This window comes from Primulina eburnea, chromosome 15 (assembly GCF_022965805.1).
Source record: "Primulina eburnea isolate SZY01 chromosome 15, ASM2296580v1, whole genome shotgun sequence".
In the NCBI taxonomy this organism is placed as follows: Eukaryota; Viridiplantae; Streptophyta; class Magnoliopsida; order Lamiales; family Gesneriaceae; genus Primulina; species Primulina eburnea.
The window spans coordinates 8,637,123-8,652,257 of record NC_133115.1 but is presented as its reverse complement, the minus strand read 5'-3'; the positions used below and the strand labels follow the sequence as shown (position 1 = coordinate 8,652,257).

The window sequence follows — 15,135 nt, the reverse complement described above, 5'->3', positions numbered from 1 at the left end:
GTTGAGGTGTTTTTCGCGCAAACTTCAAACGGCCATAACTTTTGATCCAGGAGGAATTTTTACCATTAAAAGTAGGCGTTGGAAAGCTCTCGACGAGGAGAACCTAACCTAGAACCATTCAACGTTCTAGCACCACCGACGAAGCCCAAAATCCATCGTTTAGATAGTAATAACATCATTTCCGTAAAATTTTCCAACTTTTCGAAACTTTGAGGAATTTTCATTTCCAAATGGCTTAGTATTTTTGCACCAAACTTGGTACCATTCATATTCTTGATGTGAAAGATTTTTAGTAAATTTTTCACGCCATTCTGAGACCGAAAATTTTTGAGCTATTTTTCTGCTATTGAATGTTATAGGCTTACTGACTCTATTCATTCCAGCATTTGTCTATAACTCGACTTATATTCTTGAGATCATTTCTGAACCTTTACCCTTATGCTTTTGGATGTAGGATATGGCGGACCAAAGTAGCTACATTAAGAGCTTAGAAAGGAAACTAGAAAAGCTCAAGGGGAATAACTACTGTTTAAAGTTGGACAAAGATGAGTTAGAGCGTCGAGCAGAGCACTTAGAGGGTGATGTTCAACGTTATGCTCACTATCTGCATGAAGCAGAAGAGAGGAATAGGAAGATTCAAGAGGAGTTTGAAATATCCCAAGAGACTGTGGCAGAGTTCATCGAGCTACGTGATACACTTGTTGACAAGATCCAAATACTCAAGGATCAGAATCACCAACTTGTGCACCAGCATAATCAGTATAGTGAGCAGACCGATGCTCAAATTCATGAGTTGCAGAGTACTGTTGAAGTTCTTAGCGACCAGAATGCAGTTCTGCATGGTCATATTGAACATCTACAAACAGTAATAGCCAACCAAGATGAACCTGAAGAAGAACCAGAAGAGGAAGAAGAAGTTGGAGAGGATCTTATGGATTTGGGATTAGGAGAAGTAGTAGATTAGTTTATCAGTAGTTGTTTTCTTTGTAATAACACTTGTTCCATTTATCTTCTTGTTAACAATTTCGATATTTCGTTGTAATTGCAATTTCTTGGGAAATCAATAAAATCTCTTTCGATCAATTGGTTTCATATTTAATTCTCGGGCAATCACATAAACATTGTGTTACTTTTGTTTAGTCTCTATTCTGCCATCAATCTTAGAACTTTCATAACTGTAGGAAATGGACGGAAGACCAGTTAGAAACAATCGCAATCCTCGTTACGGCAACCGCAACAATAACCGCAACGATGAGGAAGCACAACAACAACAACCACCTCAACCACCACCAGCAGTTGGCCTCAGTCAGGCCGATTTGATGGCCATAGCCACGATCGTGGCAACTACGCTGCAAGGGTTTGTCAACCCAAATGCTAATCAACCACCGCCACCACCTCCAGCTCAGAATGGAACGAAGCAGCACTATGAGGCTCTCCGAAGAGCAAGAGTCTCTAACTTCGATAGAAGCACCGATCCGGAAGTGGGACAGAATTGGATGAAAGAGGTAGAAAACCATCTTCGACTACTTGAGGTTCCCCAAAGGGTCAGAGTAGAGGTGATTACACCTTTCCTTGTGGATAAAGCTGCCAAATGGTGGGAAAGAGTCTCACCAGCTATGATAGAGGCGGGACCTATCACTTGGCAAAGGTTCCGAGAAGCATTCCTGAGGCAGTACTTTCCAATAGCAGTTCGAGTGCAAAAGCTGTCAGAATTTGAAAGCTTGGTTCAAGAACCAAACATGAGAGTGGTGGAGTATTCATCCAAGTTCCACTCATTGGGAACTTACTCCCCAACCATAATGGGAGACGTGGCCTTGAAGATGCATCGCTTCAAGAAGGGATTGAATAGCCGTATTCAATCTGCCCTTGCCGTTATCGAGCCCAATAGTTTTGATGAATTGATGGGAGCCGCCATCAGGGCTGAGAATGACATCAAGAGGCGTGAAGGCGAGAACAAACTCAAACGTCCTCAGCCAAGCCAGTACCAATCGGGCCAGCAATTCAAGAGGCCTAGGTTTTCGAGCAACCAATTTACCAGTACTCCATCCAAAGGAACCACTTCTTCTCAATCAAACAAAGAAGGAGTCAAGTGCCAAACTTGCGGATTCACACACACTGGTGAATGTCGTAGGAATTCTGGAGCTTGTTTCCGTTGTGGAAAGATGGACCATCGCATTGCTCAATGTCCTATGCCAGATCCAAGGAATAATCCAGCAGGTGGAACAACTCCAAATAAACCAAAGAAGAACAAGCCCAATGCTCGAGTCTATGCTATCACTCAAGAAGAGGCGGACAACTCGAATGATGTCGTAGCTGGTACCATTCTAATCGATAATATACCTGCCTATGTGTTATTTGATTGTGGTGCTACGCATTCATTCATGTCTAAGAGATTTGCCAAGAGGTTAGGAGCTAAGCTTGATAACTTAGAAGAACCATATAGAGTAGCAACTCCTGCCAATCGAATTTTAGAAACTCGCACTCTATATCGGAATATTGGTGTTCTCATAGAAGATCAGAATTTCAAGGCAAACCTGATTCAACTAAACATGGTGGAATTCGATGTAATTCTTGGAATGGATTGGTTAGCCAAGAATCATGCCGTAGTAGACTGTCATGAAAGACGGTAACTATCCAAACTCCACACCAAGAGAAACTTTTATTTCATGGCAAGACCAAAGAACGAAAGACTCTTCTTTCTGCTTCTCAAGCTTGGGCAGCCATGAAAAGTGGAGAAGAAGTTTACCTAGCTATGCTAAGCGAGGTAAAGAAAGAAACCACACTCACGCTTGAAGAGATTCCAGTAGTACAAGAATTTCCAGATGTCTTTCCAGAAGAACTCCCTGGCGAACTTCCTGATCGCGAAGTGGAATTTGAGATTAACCTAGTCCCCAATGCTACACCAATCTCAAAAACACCATACCGAATGGCTCCAGCAGAGTTAAAAGAACTCAAAGAGCAACTTCAAGAGTTGTTGGATGATAGGCTAGTAATAGTTAATATTTTATTTTCATATTTCCCGTTACTTTTAACCTCCGATATGTTTGATTGACACATTTTTGTGTATTTTTATTGTAGGAGGAACTTTTACGGTCTTGGAGCAAATTTGAGCTAAAAAGGTGATGTTTTATCACATTTGAAGTTTCCAAGATAGAGTTGAAAGTGAATGACCAAACCAGAAGAAGTCTTGGAATAAGGCGTGGCCACGCCTTATGACGATACTTCAGCTGTCAAAAATTACAAGAAGGGGAAATCTAAATAAAATAGTATCTATTATTTTATATTTTATGTTTAAGGTTAATAATAGATTATTGTGCTTTTAGCAAAATTTAGACCCAAAAATTGGAAAACCTCTCACCAACCACTAACGTGAGAAGGAGGCGGCACAATAAGAAATCTTCTCCAACCAATTCCACCCTCATCACACGTGAAGAGTAGAAAAGAAAGTGCAAAGATTTTCTCTCAACTTCTCTCCACAACTTAGGCTAAGTTTTATTTCTATTCAGGGGATATTTTTACTATTTCAATTTATCACTGTGAGGCTTTTGTGATTTAATTTAATATTCGTGTTTTATTCAAGTATTTGTTGATTTATATTTAATTCTATGAAAGTTGTATCTCGGTTAATCTGACAATTTAATTTGATATATAATTTTCTACTGCTAACCATAAATTCATTGATCCGTAATTGTCATGAATGATTGGTACATGAGTAGCATAGATTAGATGTATTGTGCTATCATAATATATTTAATCTAAATAAATCGACGGAACTAAATCTTTCAATTGCAGCTATCTCGGTTGTTAGATTTTAGAATTAACTATTTTCACGAAACCAAAATGCTATTTTTAATTAATATGGAACGCTATCGTGCCCAGTTAATTATTGGTAAGTTTTGACTGGATGCTGGGTTTGGTCAATTAAATTAGGAAAACGCAAGAATTTTAGCGGCTATCCCTATAATTCTAAAGTTAATTGCTTGTAATTGCATGAATAAATATATGTTAGCCGATGAACAGCGATACAATTGAATAGTAGAAATCCCTTGAATCGAGCTTGGTAATATTAATTTACATTTAATTAGTTATTCATCTTGATTTGTTATTTCTTCTTGCATGTTAAATTAGTTCTAGTATTTTATTTAATTCATATCCAAAATCTCCCTTTTATTTGCATTTTACTCGAAAGAAATAAATCTCCCGTTCCCTGTGGATTCGACCCTGCTCATCATTACACTAATTTTATCTAGAGAGTAGGAATTTAATTTTGGTGGGTCAACGACAGCACACCAAATTTTGGCGCCGTTGCCGGGGAACGGTGCAAGGTTAGTTTTTTCGAGTTTTGTTATTATTATTTTTTATGTCTCATTCTTCTTGTATAGGTGATTCATCAAGAAAAGAAGAATTTGAGAATTCTTTGTTGTGAAATACTTCGAGATGTTTCATCGCCAAGTATTCACAAGTTTTGCCCAACAAAACGGAGAGTCATTCTATGCAGCATGGGAGAGATTCAATAATTTAACAACAACATTCAGGAATCATGATTTTTCTAACTATGTTCTTATTCGATCTTTCCTTAAAGGTTTGGATGCAGTTACACGAAGATGGTTATTTAATGGAGCACTAACAACTGGTAGTCCACTACTTAGTCGACGTGAAGACAGTGTCATATATTTGCTAAATGATATGGCCGAATTTGACTACCATCAGTATTGGGATCTTTCGCTGCAGAGTTGGAGCCACCAATACACTCCAGAAATTAGCCAATCTGATTTTACAGACCAACCTTTCGAGCATCAAGAAGATGAGGGATATAGTCTTGAAATAATCATAAGTCGACTGAATGATATGGTAAACAAACGCGTGGCATTGAATGAGGAAACTGTTGAACCTCGGACTGAAGAATTTTTGGAAGAAATATCACAAGAAGATGAGGCACCAATGAAGTTGAGAGATGAACAAGCTCCCGAGACTATCGATTTGAGCTCGTCGATAATATCATCATACATACATCTAGGAGATCCTTGTCTTTCTCCATTGCCGATTTCAACAGATTTTGTTCTTCAAGAGCCAATGATGATACACTCATCTCATGCCTATTATTTAAAGTCACGTTCTGTTGAGGAAACGAGCTTATATTGCATACATCAAGCCAAACTTGAGGGCACATGGAACCAAGACCCATATATGGTGTCATATGACACGTACTTTGGGCGGCAGCCGCTCTTTGAATGAGTGCTTTTGAGGGTCAAGCCGACGACTAAAAATCAAGCGCTTTTGGGAGGCAACCCAATTTTTTTTTCCCTTCCTTATTACTTTTAATTTCTTTTATTTTTATTTTTATTTTTTAAAACAGTACAATTTTTATTACCTTTGTCCAGAAGATGTCTTCTAATAAGGCGTGACCACGCCTTATAAGAATAACACTTCTGCGCAAAAAAAAAAAAAAAAAAAACGAAAATTCCAGCAGAGGTTTTCACACAAGGCGTGGCCACGCCTTGTTGAAACACCTCTATTGAAAAAAAAAAAAAAAAAAAATTTCCAGTAGAGGTTTTCACATAAGGCGTGGCCACGCCTTATTCAAATACCTCTACTGCTGGGAGGTTCTTTTTTTTCCTTTTCCTTAAAAAAAAAAAAAAAATTAACCTATTTTTTTTTCTCTCTCTCTCACAGCAGCGTCCACCACAGCAATAGGACACCTTGCTCTATGATGCCCAAAAATTTTCAGAGGAGTTCTCTAACTTCCCTTGCTTGCTTTTACTGTCTATGTTGTGCATCTAATTTTGTGTCATTGAGGACATTGCCACATTTAGGTGTGGGAGGGTATATTGCCTTATTTCTCGTTTTAATTTCTTTTTTCTTCTCATTTTTTGCATAAAAGTAAAAAAAAATAAATAGTGACATTATTAGTTCCTAGCATCTAGTTCATTTGTTATCTCTTTCTTCTGAATCCTGATTGCTTCCGATGCGAAAAAAAAAATGATGTTTTCTTTGTGTGCAAATGTTTTTGCATTCTCACGTTTGCATTATGAATAAGTTGCTCTTGATGATAGTTAGAGATGACAAGTGTGTGGGATTTAACACAATTGCTATATTTTTTCTTTGCTGAGCTTTTAGCCTATGAGCAATCATGATATCATGCTCCATTTTCTTTGATTGTGTGTTGTCATTGCATTGTTAATTTTTCTAGAACTTGCATTGTTATACATGTCTTTGTCAACACTTTGTGGTGGATTAGGTGCATAAACAAAACGATAAGGGCAATAGGTTCAAACCATTTTCATTCGCATCATTTGAGCCATTCGTTGAGCCTACCCTGATTATTAGACCCCTAGTTAACCAAGTTTGAGCCTCAGCCTTTTTCTTTGAATGAAAATAGCCACATTACAAGCCGTGTCAAATCCTTTTTGTTGGTTATCCCCCTTTTTGAACCTTGAATTGGAAAATCATATAAAATTTTCATAAATAGCATCATTCAATCCAAAATAGTGTGAATTGTTGGGATTTATTCAATCTCGAAACCTCATAGTCGCCGTCTACGAAAAAAAAACCAGAAAAAAAAATAGAAAGAAGAAAGTAGACGGAGTGAAAAAAAAAAAAAAAAAAAGAGAAAAAAAAACACAAAACAAAAAAAAAAAGAGAAAAAAAAATGATCTTGATTGTTATAATGAGATATAAGAGTTTTTGGATACATTTTTATTTTTGGTGAGAAAAGTTTGATATGGTTTCTCCAATTCCTTAGCTCATTGTTTCCTTTTATCCTACCTTACCCCTAGCCACGTTACAACCCATTTATAGCCCTTTTTGTTTGTGTATTTTAATTCATTCATTTAGTGGAAGGATGTGATATATTTGCAAGCCTATGGTAAGAATTTTCAATGCATTTGACATGAGAGTTTGTTGATATATATCCTAAACACTGATGAGCGGAATGAGCGAATCTTGTGAGGAGTTGTTAAATCCCATACATTTTAATCTCTACATATTCTGATTACAGTGATTGTTCATGATGTTATTTTGTGAGATGCTCTGAAATTAAAATGTCTTGTTGCATGAAAAAAAAATTTTTGGATAAGTAGAGGAAGCGGAAGGAGGACGAAAAATTGAGATAATGAGTTGATCTATTTTATGCTTGAGGACAAGTATCGTTTAGGTGTGGGAGATTTTGATAGGCTAGTAATAGTTAATATTTTATTTTCATATTTCCCGTTATTTTTAACCTCCGATATGTTTGATTGACACATTTTTGTGTATTTTTATTGTAGGAGGAACTTTTACGGTCTTGGAGCAAATTTGAGCTAAAAAGGTGATGTTTTATCACATTTGAAGTTTCCAAGATAGAGTTGAAAGTGAATGACCAAACCAGAAGAAGTCTTGGAATAAGGCGTGGCCACGCCTTATGACGATACTTCAGCTGTCAAAAATTACAAGAAGGGGAAATCTAAATAAAATAGTATCTATTATTTTATATTTTATGTTTAAGGTTAATAATAGATTATTGTGCTTTTAGCAAAATTTAGACCCAAAAATTGGAAAACCTCTCACCAACCACTAACGTGAGAAGGAGGCGGCACAATAAGAAATCTTCTCCAACCAATTCCACCCTCATCACACGTGAAGAGTAGAAAAGAAAGTGCAAAGATTTTCTCTCAACTTCTCTCCACAACTTAGGCTAAGTTTTATTTCTATTCAGGGGATATTTTTACTATTTCAATTTATCACTGTGAGGCTTTTGTGATTTAATTTAATATTCGTGTTTTATTCAAGTATTTGTTGATTTATATTTAATTCTATGAAAGTTGTATCTCGGTTAATCTGACAATTTAATTTGATATATAATTTTCTACTGCTAACCATAAATTCATTGATACGTAATTGTCATGAATGATTGGTACATGAGTAGCATAGATTAGATGTATTGTGCTATCATAATATATTTAATCTAAATAAATCGACGGAACTAAATCTTTCAATTGCAGCTATCTCGGTTGTTAGATTTTAGAATTAACTGTTTTCACGAAACCAAAATGCTATTTTTAATTAATATGGAACGCTATCGTGCCCAGTTAATTATTGGTAAGTTTTGACTGGATGCTGGGTTTGGTCAATTAAATTAGGAAAACGCAAGAATTTTAGCGGCTATCCCTATAATTCTAAAGTTAATTGCTTGTAATTGCATGAATAAATATATGTTAGCCGATGAACAGTGATACAATTGAATAGTAGAAATCCCTTGAATCGAGCTTGGTAATATTAATTTACATTTAATTAGTTATTCATCTTGATTTGTTATTTCTTCTTGCATGTTAAATTAGTTCTAGTATTTTATTTAATTCATATCCAAAATCTCCCTTTTATTTGCATTTTACTCGAAAGAAATAAATCTCCCGTTCCCTGTGGATTCGACCCTGCTCATCATTACACTAATTTTATCTAGAGAGTAGGAATTTAATTTTGGTGGGTCAACGACAGCACACCATTGGACAAGAAGCAAATCCGACCAAGCGCATCTCCGTGGGGAGCTCCTCTCCTATTTGTAAAGAAGAAGGACGGAAGCATGAGGATGTGTATCGATTACAGAGAGCTGAACAAGATCACAATCAAAAACAAGTATCCGCTTCCACGGATAGATGACTTGTTTGACCAACTCAAAGGAGCTTCAGTCTTTTCCAAGCTCGACTTAAGGTCAGGCTATCACCAACTCAAGGTTAAGACAGACGACATTCCGAAGACAGCCTTCAAAACAAGGTATGGACACTATGAGTTCACAGTGATGCCGTTCGGATTAACAAACGCTCCGGCAGTATTCATGGATCTCATGAACAGAGTGTTTAAACCATTTTTAGACAAGTTTGTTGTGGTATTCATCGACGATATTCTAGTATATTCGTCAAGTGAAGAAGACCACAAAGAACATCTTCGTCTTACCCTACAGAAGTTGAGAGAAAAGGAACTATATGCCAAGTTCAAGAAATGCGAATTCTGGCTAGAGAGCGTCGCATTCTTGGGACACATAATATCAGCAGCAGGAGTATCTGTGGACCCTAAGAAAGTGGAGGCAATCTCGGATTGGCCTACACCAAAGAATGTGACAGAAGTACGAAGCTTCTTGGGATTAGCAGGCTATTACCGAAAATTTGTTGAAGGATTTTCCTCAATAGCCATACCTCTCACCAAGCTCACACAGAAGAACTCTAAGTTTCAATGGAGTGAAAAATGTGAGGAAGCTTCGAGACCTTGAAGAAGAAGCTTACATCCACACCAGTGCTAGTATTACCTATGGAAGGTAAGGACTACACCGTCTATAGTGATGCATCCAAAGAAGGTTTAGGATGTGTACTCATGCAAGAGGGAAGGGTGATTGCATACGCGTCAAGACAGTTGAAGCCGTATGAACAGAATTACCCAACACATGACCTTGAATTAGCTGCAGTGGTGTTCACACTAAAGATTTGGAGGCACTATCTTTATGGAGCCAAGTGTGAGATTTTCACCGATCATCAAAGTCTCAAATATTTGTTCACTCAAAAGGAACTAAATATGAGACAAAGACGATGGATCGAACTCATGAAGGATTACGACTTGACAATAAGCTACCATCCAGGCAAAGCCAACAAAGTAGCAGATGCTTTAAGTCGAAAGAATATGAATAAGGTGATCCTGACATCACTTTCAGCACAACCATGTCTTCGAGAGACAATCAAGATGAGTCAAGATAGAGATCCCGCTTTGGTGAAACTAAAAGAGCAAGTTAAAGAAGGGAAATCACCAGATTTCGAGACGGATAACAAAGGAACATTGTGGATGAAAGGACGATTGTGCGTACCAGACATCGATAATCTTCGACAAGAAGTAATGTCTGAGGCACATAAGTCGAAATTTTCAGTCCATCCGGGCAGTACCAAGATGTACAGAGATTTGAAGAAAAATTTTTGGTGGAGTGGAATGAAGAAAGACGTGGCAATATTTGTTTCCAAGTGTCACGTGTGTCAGCAAGTCAAGGCAGAGCACCAAAGACCTGGTGGACTTCTTCAACCATTAGAAATCCCGGAATGGAAATGGGAACATATTTCCATGGATTTTGTAGTTGGTTTACCAAAGTCGAGACAAAGTCATGACGAAATATGGGTAATCGTGGATAGACTCACAAAATCTGCACATTTCTTACCTGTCCGCATGAATTATAATTTGGATAAGCTAGCCACATTGTACATGAATGAGATCGTACGATTGCATGGAGTTCCAGCTAGCATACTGTCAGACAGAGATCCTAGATTTACATCTCGATTTTGGAAGAGCTTTCAACAAGCTATGGGGACTAAGGTTACTCTTAGCACGGCCTACCATCCGTAAACTGATGGCCAAACTGAGAGGACAATACAAACTCTAAAAGATATGCTGAGAGCATGTGCCTTGGACTTCAGTGGTAATTGGAGCGAACATCTGCCCTTAATCGAGTTCGCATACAATAATAGTTACCACAGCAGCATTGAAATGGCACCATACGAAGCTCTGTATGGACGAAAATGTCGATCACCACTGTATTGGGATGAAGTAGGAGAAAAAGCCATCGTTGGACCTGAACTGATCCAAGAAACAGTGGATAAAGTTGCTATGATCAAAGAGCGACTAAAAGCTGCACAAGATCGACAGAAAATTTGGGCTGACTTGAAAAGAAGACCTGTTGAATTCGAAGTTGGAGAGAAGGCATATGTGAAAGTGTCACCCATGAAGGGTGTAATCCGATTCAATAAGGCTGGGAAATTGAATCCTAGATACGTCGGACCATTTGAAATTCTTGAGAAAGTGGGAACGCTTGCTTATAGATTAGCACTTCCACCCGACATGTCAAGAATTCATAATGTATTCCACGTCTCGCAGCTGAGGAGATATATTCCTGATCCAAGTCACATACTGGAAGCTAGACCACTTCTGGCGGAGAGTAATCTAAATGAAGAGCTGAAATATGAAGAGATTCCGATTCGAATTGTGGATCACAAAGACCAAGTACTGAGGCGACGAACTATTCCATATGTCAAGGTACAATGGTCCAACCACACCGAAAGAGAAGCTACTTGGGAGTTGGAAGAAAAGATGCGAACACAATATCCCTATCTCTTTGAAGATCAAGTATAGCCAAGTTTCGAGGACGAAACTTTTCATAAGGAGGGAGGGATGTGAGAACCCGAATTTTCAGCAGCATTATTCAGTAGCAATGGAAAATTTCAGTAGAAGCTAACAATTCCAGCAGCAATCAATAATTCAGAAGATGATATTTTTCCAGCAAACACAATTCCAGCAGATAGAATTCCAGCATATAGAATCCAGCAGCAGAAGAATTCAGCAGCGCAAGATTCCAGCAGACAGTTACTGATTCAGCTTAGACTTGTAACTGAAGCATTAACATGGAATAAAGGCTGTTAATGGCAGATTATGGCCATTAATTGAGAGTCTAACAGTCAGAAACATTGCCTATAAATATCACCCTCAAACACCTGAATTGGTTTACCAAAATCTTGAGTTGTCACTTGAAATATTTGAGCTAAGAGAGTGCTGATTTTCGAGCAGCAGAAACCAGTAGCAAGAACAAGCAGACTTCAGATTTCAACCGAAATACTTTTAGCAAATTACTGTAAGTGGGCTTATGTATAAATATCTTGAAATCCGTTTGATAATTCTGTTTTAAAGTTCAGTTTCTGCATGATTTCTGATATATGATTTTGAAGCACTGAAACTCCCTAGTGAACTAATGGTAGGAATATATATTCTGAACATTTCTGAAGTCTGATTCTGATTCTGGCCTCACCCCTTAGAGGAGAGAACATATAGGGGACTGATATCAGTTTAGCCATGAAATTCACTAATATGTTCAGTGCTTACTAATTCTGAATTCTGTTCTGAAACCTGTAAATTTTGAATTCTGATTTCTGTTATGAAATACGAGTTTTCAGTATATTATTGTATTTCTGTTTCTGTTGAAAACGATTTCGAAAACTGGGAGTTATTCTCGCCCCTGCTTACTGAGTGACAATCATATCACTCACCCACCAAACCCATCTCAGATAAGAACGAGGAAGAGTTGATAGAAGAAGATGAGCAACGTCAGTTTTGGGGCTGGTGATGAAGATCGTTGTTCTTAGTTCTGATTTATGTTTTATTTTCCGATGCATCTGTTCAGACAATGTAATTTTATGGTTTTACATTTCCGCTGTAAAACATCTGTCATTGAGTTGTAACAGACAATGATTATTATGAATAAAAGACGGGTTTCTGAAATTCTGTACTTCTGAGGCTTGTTGTTTTCGAATGAATATTTGAGAGCAACGCCGGTGTCAACCAACCCCCGTCCCGGGGCGTGACAATACTTATCTTTTTTTTAAGGATTTAAAAACATTACTTAAAAATATAGAAACTTAATAATACAGAAAACTAGACGCATGCACTTTCAGCCTTTGGTTCTCTGAGTCAATTTAGCCAACATGGCGACATTTATAGATCTTGAAAAATGTGAAATGAAATCCGAATTATATATATATATATATATATATATATATATATATATATATATATATATATATATATATATATTTGGAATTGATAGAATTATACATGTAATTTTAATTATGAATTTTTATGGTTCACAATGAAGAGGGAGGAGGGATTGAAATAATGAGTAGGTCTCTTATCACAGATTTACTCAATCCCTGTCAGAGTTAAAAGCCATACTTGTTACAAAAAAAAAATTATATATTTTCACGAGTCTGCATCAGACAAAAGATCTATCTTACAAAATTAATTAATAAAACAGTTTCATACGAGTTTTTTTGTTAATTTTAATACATGTGAAGACTAAGTTCGGTTGTTATTAACATTTTATAAATCAAAACTTAAATTTATTAACTAGGGAACGAGACAAATTTTGAAGTAAGCGAGCCAATAAGGATAATTACTATTTTCTTCCCTACCATTTAGTAAAAACAGTATACTTGAAAACAACCGACTTGTGAAACTTAGAAGTTTTTCTCTCTAATTAATCGTTAAAAACTAATGGAAAAAAAACACGAATACCCACCGAACCGGATAATTATACATTTTTCGTTTTCGTTGTCGGGATTGGAAAATTTATAGATTTATTTTCTTTTCAATCGGAACCATGTCCTATTTCGGCCAACTAGTAAATAGTGTATGTCCAAAATAGACTGAATCAAAACTTGTTTCTACATATAAAAAAGCTGATTCCCCACAGCCTTTAGAAGTCAATAAACAGGTTTCACGTCAAATTTTAGTCTCATTTCTTAAGGGTAAAATATATATAAGGAGGGATATTTTATATATATATATATATTAAATATAATGTTTTTTTCTCTTCTTGGAGCTTCACAAGCTTGTACTAATTAGTTAAAAATTAAGGTGATTGAGTAAATAGCTAGCACCTTCCGTCGTTGGATCAAAATAACTGTGCAAAACTTAATGTAAGTACTAAAAACACTAAGAAGAATGAAAGACAATTTCGATTAATATCGAGTATTCGGGCTAAACCGGTTTACTCACTTACTACAATAACCGAGTTCTTCAACATTACGAAGTCGATTTCAGCTCCATAACGTATAAGGACTAGCTCACTCAGCGAAATTTTTAAAATTTTGTAACATATATACATATTTGGAGAGGTGGGTGGGTGAATTGGGGGGGGGGGGGGGGGGGGGGGGGTGAGGTGGGGTTGAAATATGAGAGTGGGAGTTGGATCCAATAATACACGATAGCAGTCACGAGAAAATAAAAGGGAAGCCTTTGAATTCCACATCTGTCTGCAAGAATATTTATTCTCTCCTTTTCAGCCCAACAACATAAAAAAAACAACAAAACCGAGGGGCCTCACACACACTATCTCTATAACTTGCTATCTGCCCCTCACTCAAACATATAGCAATGGTCCTACCTCAAGAATATTTACCCATTAAAATGTGACGACATTAAATATTATTATGTACTATTTAATCAGTTTCTGAGTGCCCTTTACATTGATGGGCCGGTCCGAATAGAGATTTCGAACCGTGTTCAATTCTTGGGACACGTTAGGGAAGGAATCCAAGATTGGAAAGCTCAAGAGGGATAGACAAGGAAGGAGAACATGAGTTGCGCAGGAACGGAAGAAGAAAGAGGATAAACCTGACATCAGAAAAGGTCTGGTATGATATCCGAAAACGAAAGATAAATGAAGTCGTATGACACGACGAAGGGTCTTACAAGGTCAAGAAAAGGTCTTACAAGATCAAGAAAAGGTCTAACAAGGTCAAGAAAACATGAAACGGAAGAAGAATAAAAAAAACAACTATTACAAAAACTACGTGTTAAAAAAAGCTCAGCAAAGATAGCACCCGATCAAAATCAACAAGCGGTGGTCGCCGATCCAAGTCCATGTTTGATCATCTCCGTGGAATAATCAACCAGCATCCAATCCTCTCGATCGATCGAATTCGATCCAACACATCCATTGTTGTCATTATCATGATCTAGATTCAAAGTAGACATCACATAAAACATATAGTACCCATCAAGAAATTAAAATGCAATATCTTGTGTGAAAAAAGGTCAGACGGGTACCTCGAAATATTGCAGATTCTGCAGTCTTTTCTCTTTTCTCCATGGAAAAAGAAAGAAAGAAAGTAACAGGAAACACAGAGTTATGATGAGGAGGAGAAAAAGATTTGGGAGTGGAAGAAGAATGTGAATGAAAAGGTTTGAGGATAGAGAGTGGGCTTTTTATGGACAGCAAGTGGGCCTTTCTGATGGACCTGACAGTGACAAGTCATTGGCCCAGAAAGAATGTACTCAGAGAGGTGGTGCCACGTGGCAACCCACCACTACTGCCCCGGTCGACCTCAGTAAAAATTAAATTAAATTTAAAAAAAAAAAACTCGTTGACAGATCTGAATTATTAGGGGTAAAAAGTATAAAAAAAAGTTCAAGTTGTTTCCTTTTGGTCATTTCTTGAATTTCAGTCGTTCAGTTTTTTGTGACGTAGACTCCAATAATGGTTTACAATTTCTTTTGAATATAAAATAGCTATTTGCGTCGAGTAATTTTTTCTAATGATATGGAAACATGTTATCACGTTTTTCGGGTGTTTATTGA

General features: G+C 37.0%; 1 long non-coding RNA gene across 1 annotated transcript; it reads right to left on the bottom strand.

The window, feature by feature from the left end:
* Positions 1 to 13,677: 13,677 nt before the first annotated feature.
* Positions 13,678 to 14,727, bottom strand: LOC140814235 (uncharacterized). The gene is made up of 2 exons (XR_012114082.1): positions 14,605 to 14,727; positions 13,678 to 14,513 (listed from the first exon to the last, which is right to left on the bottom strand). It is a non-coding gene; the product is annotated as an uncharacterized lncRNA (long non-coding RNA).
* Positions 14,728 to 15,135: the final 408 nt, after the last annotated feature.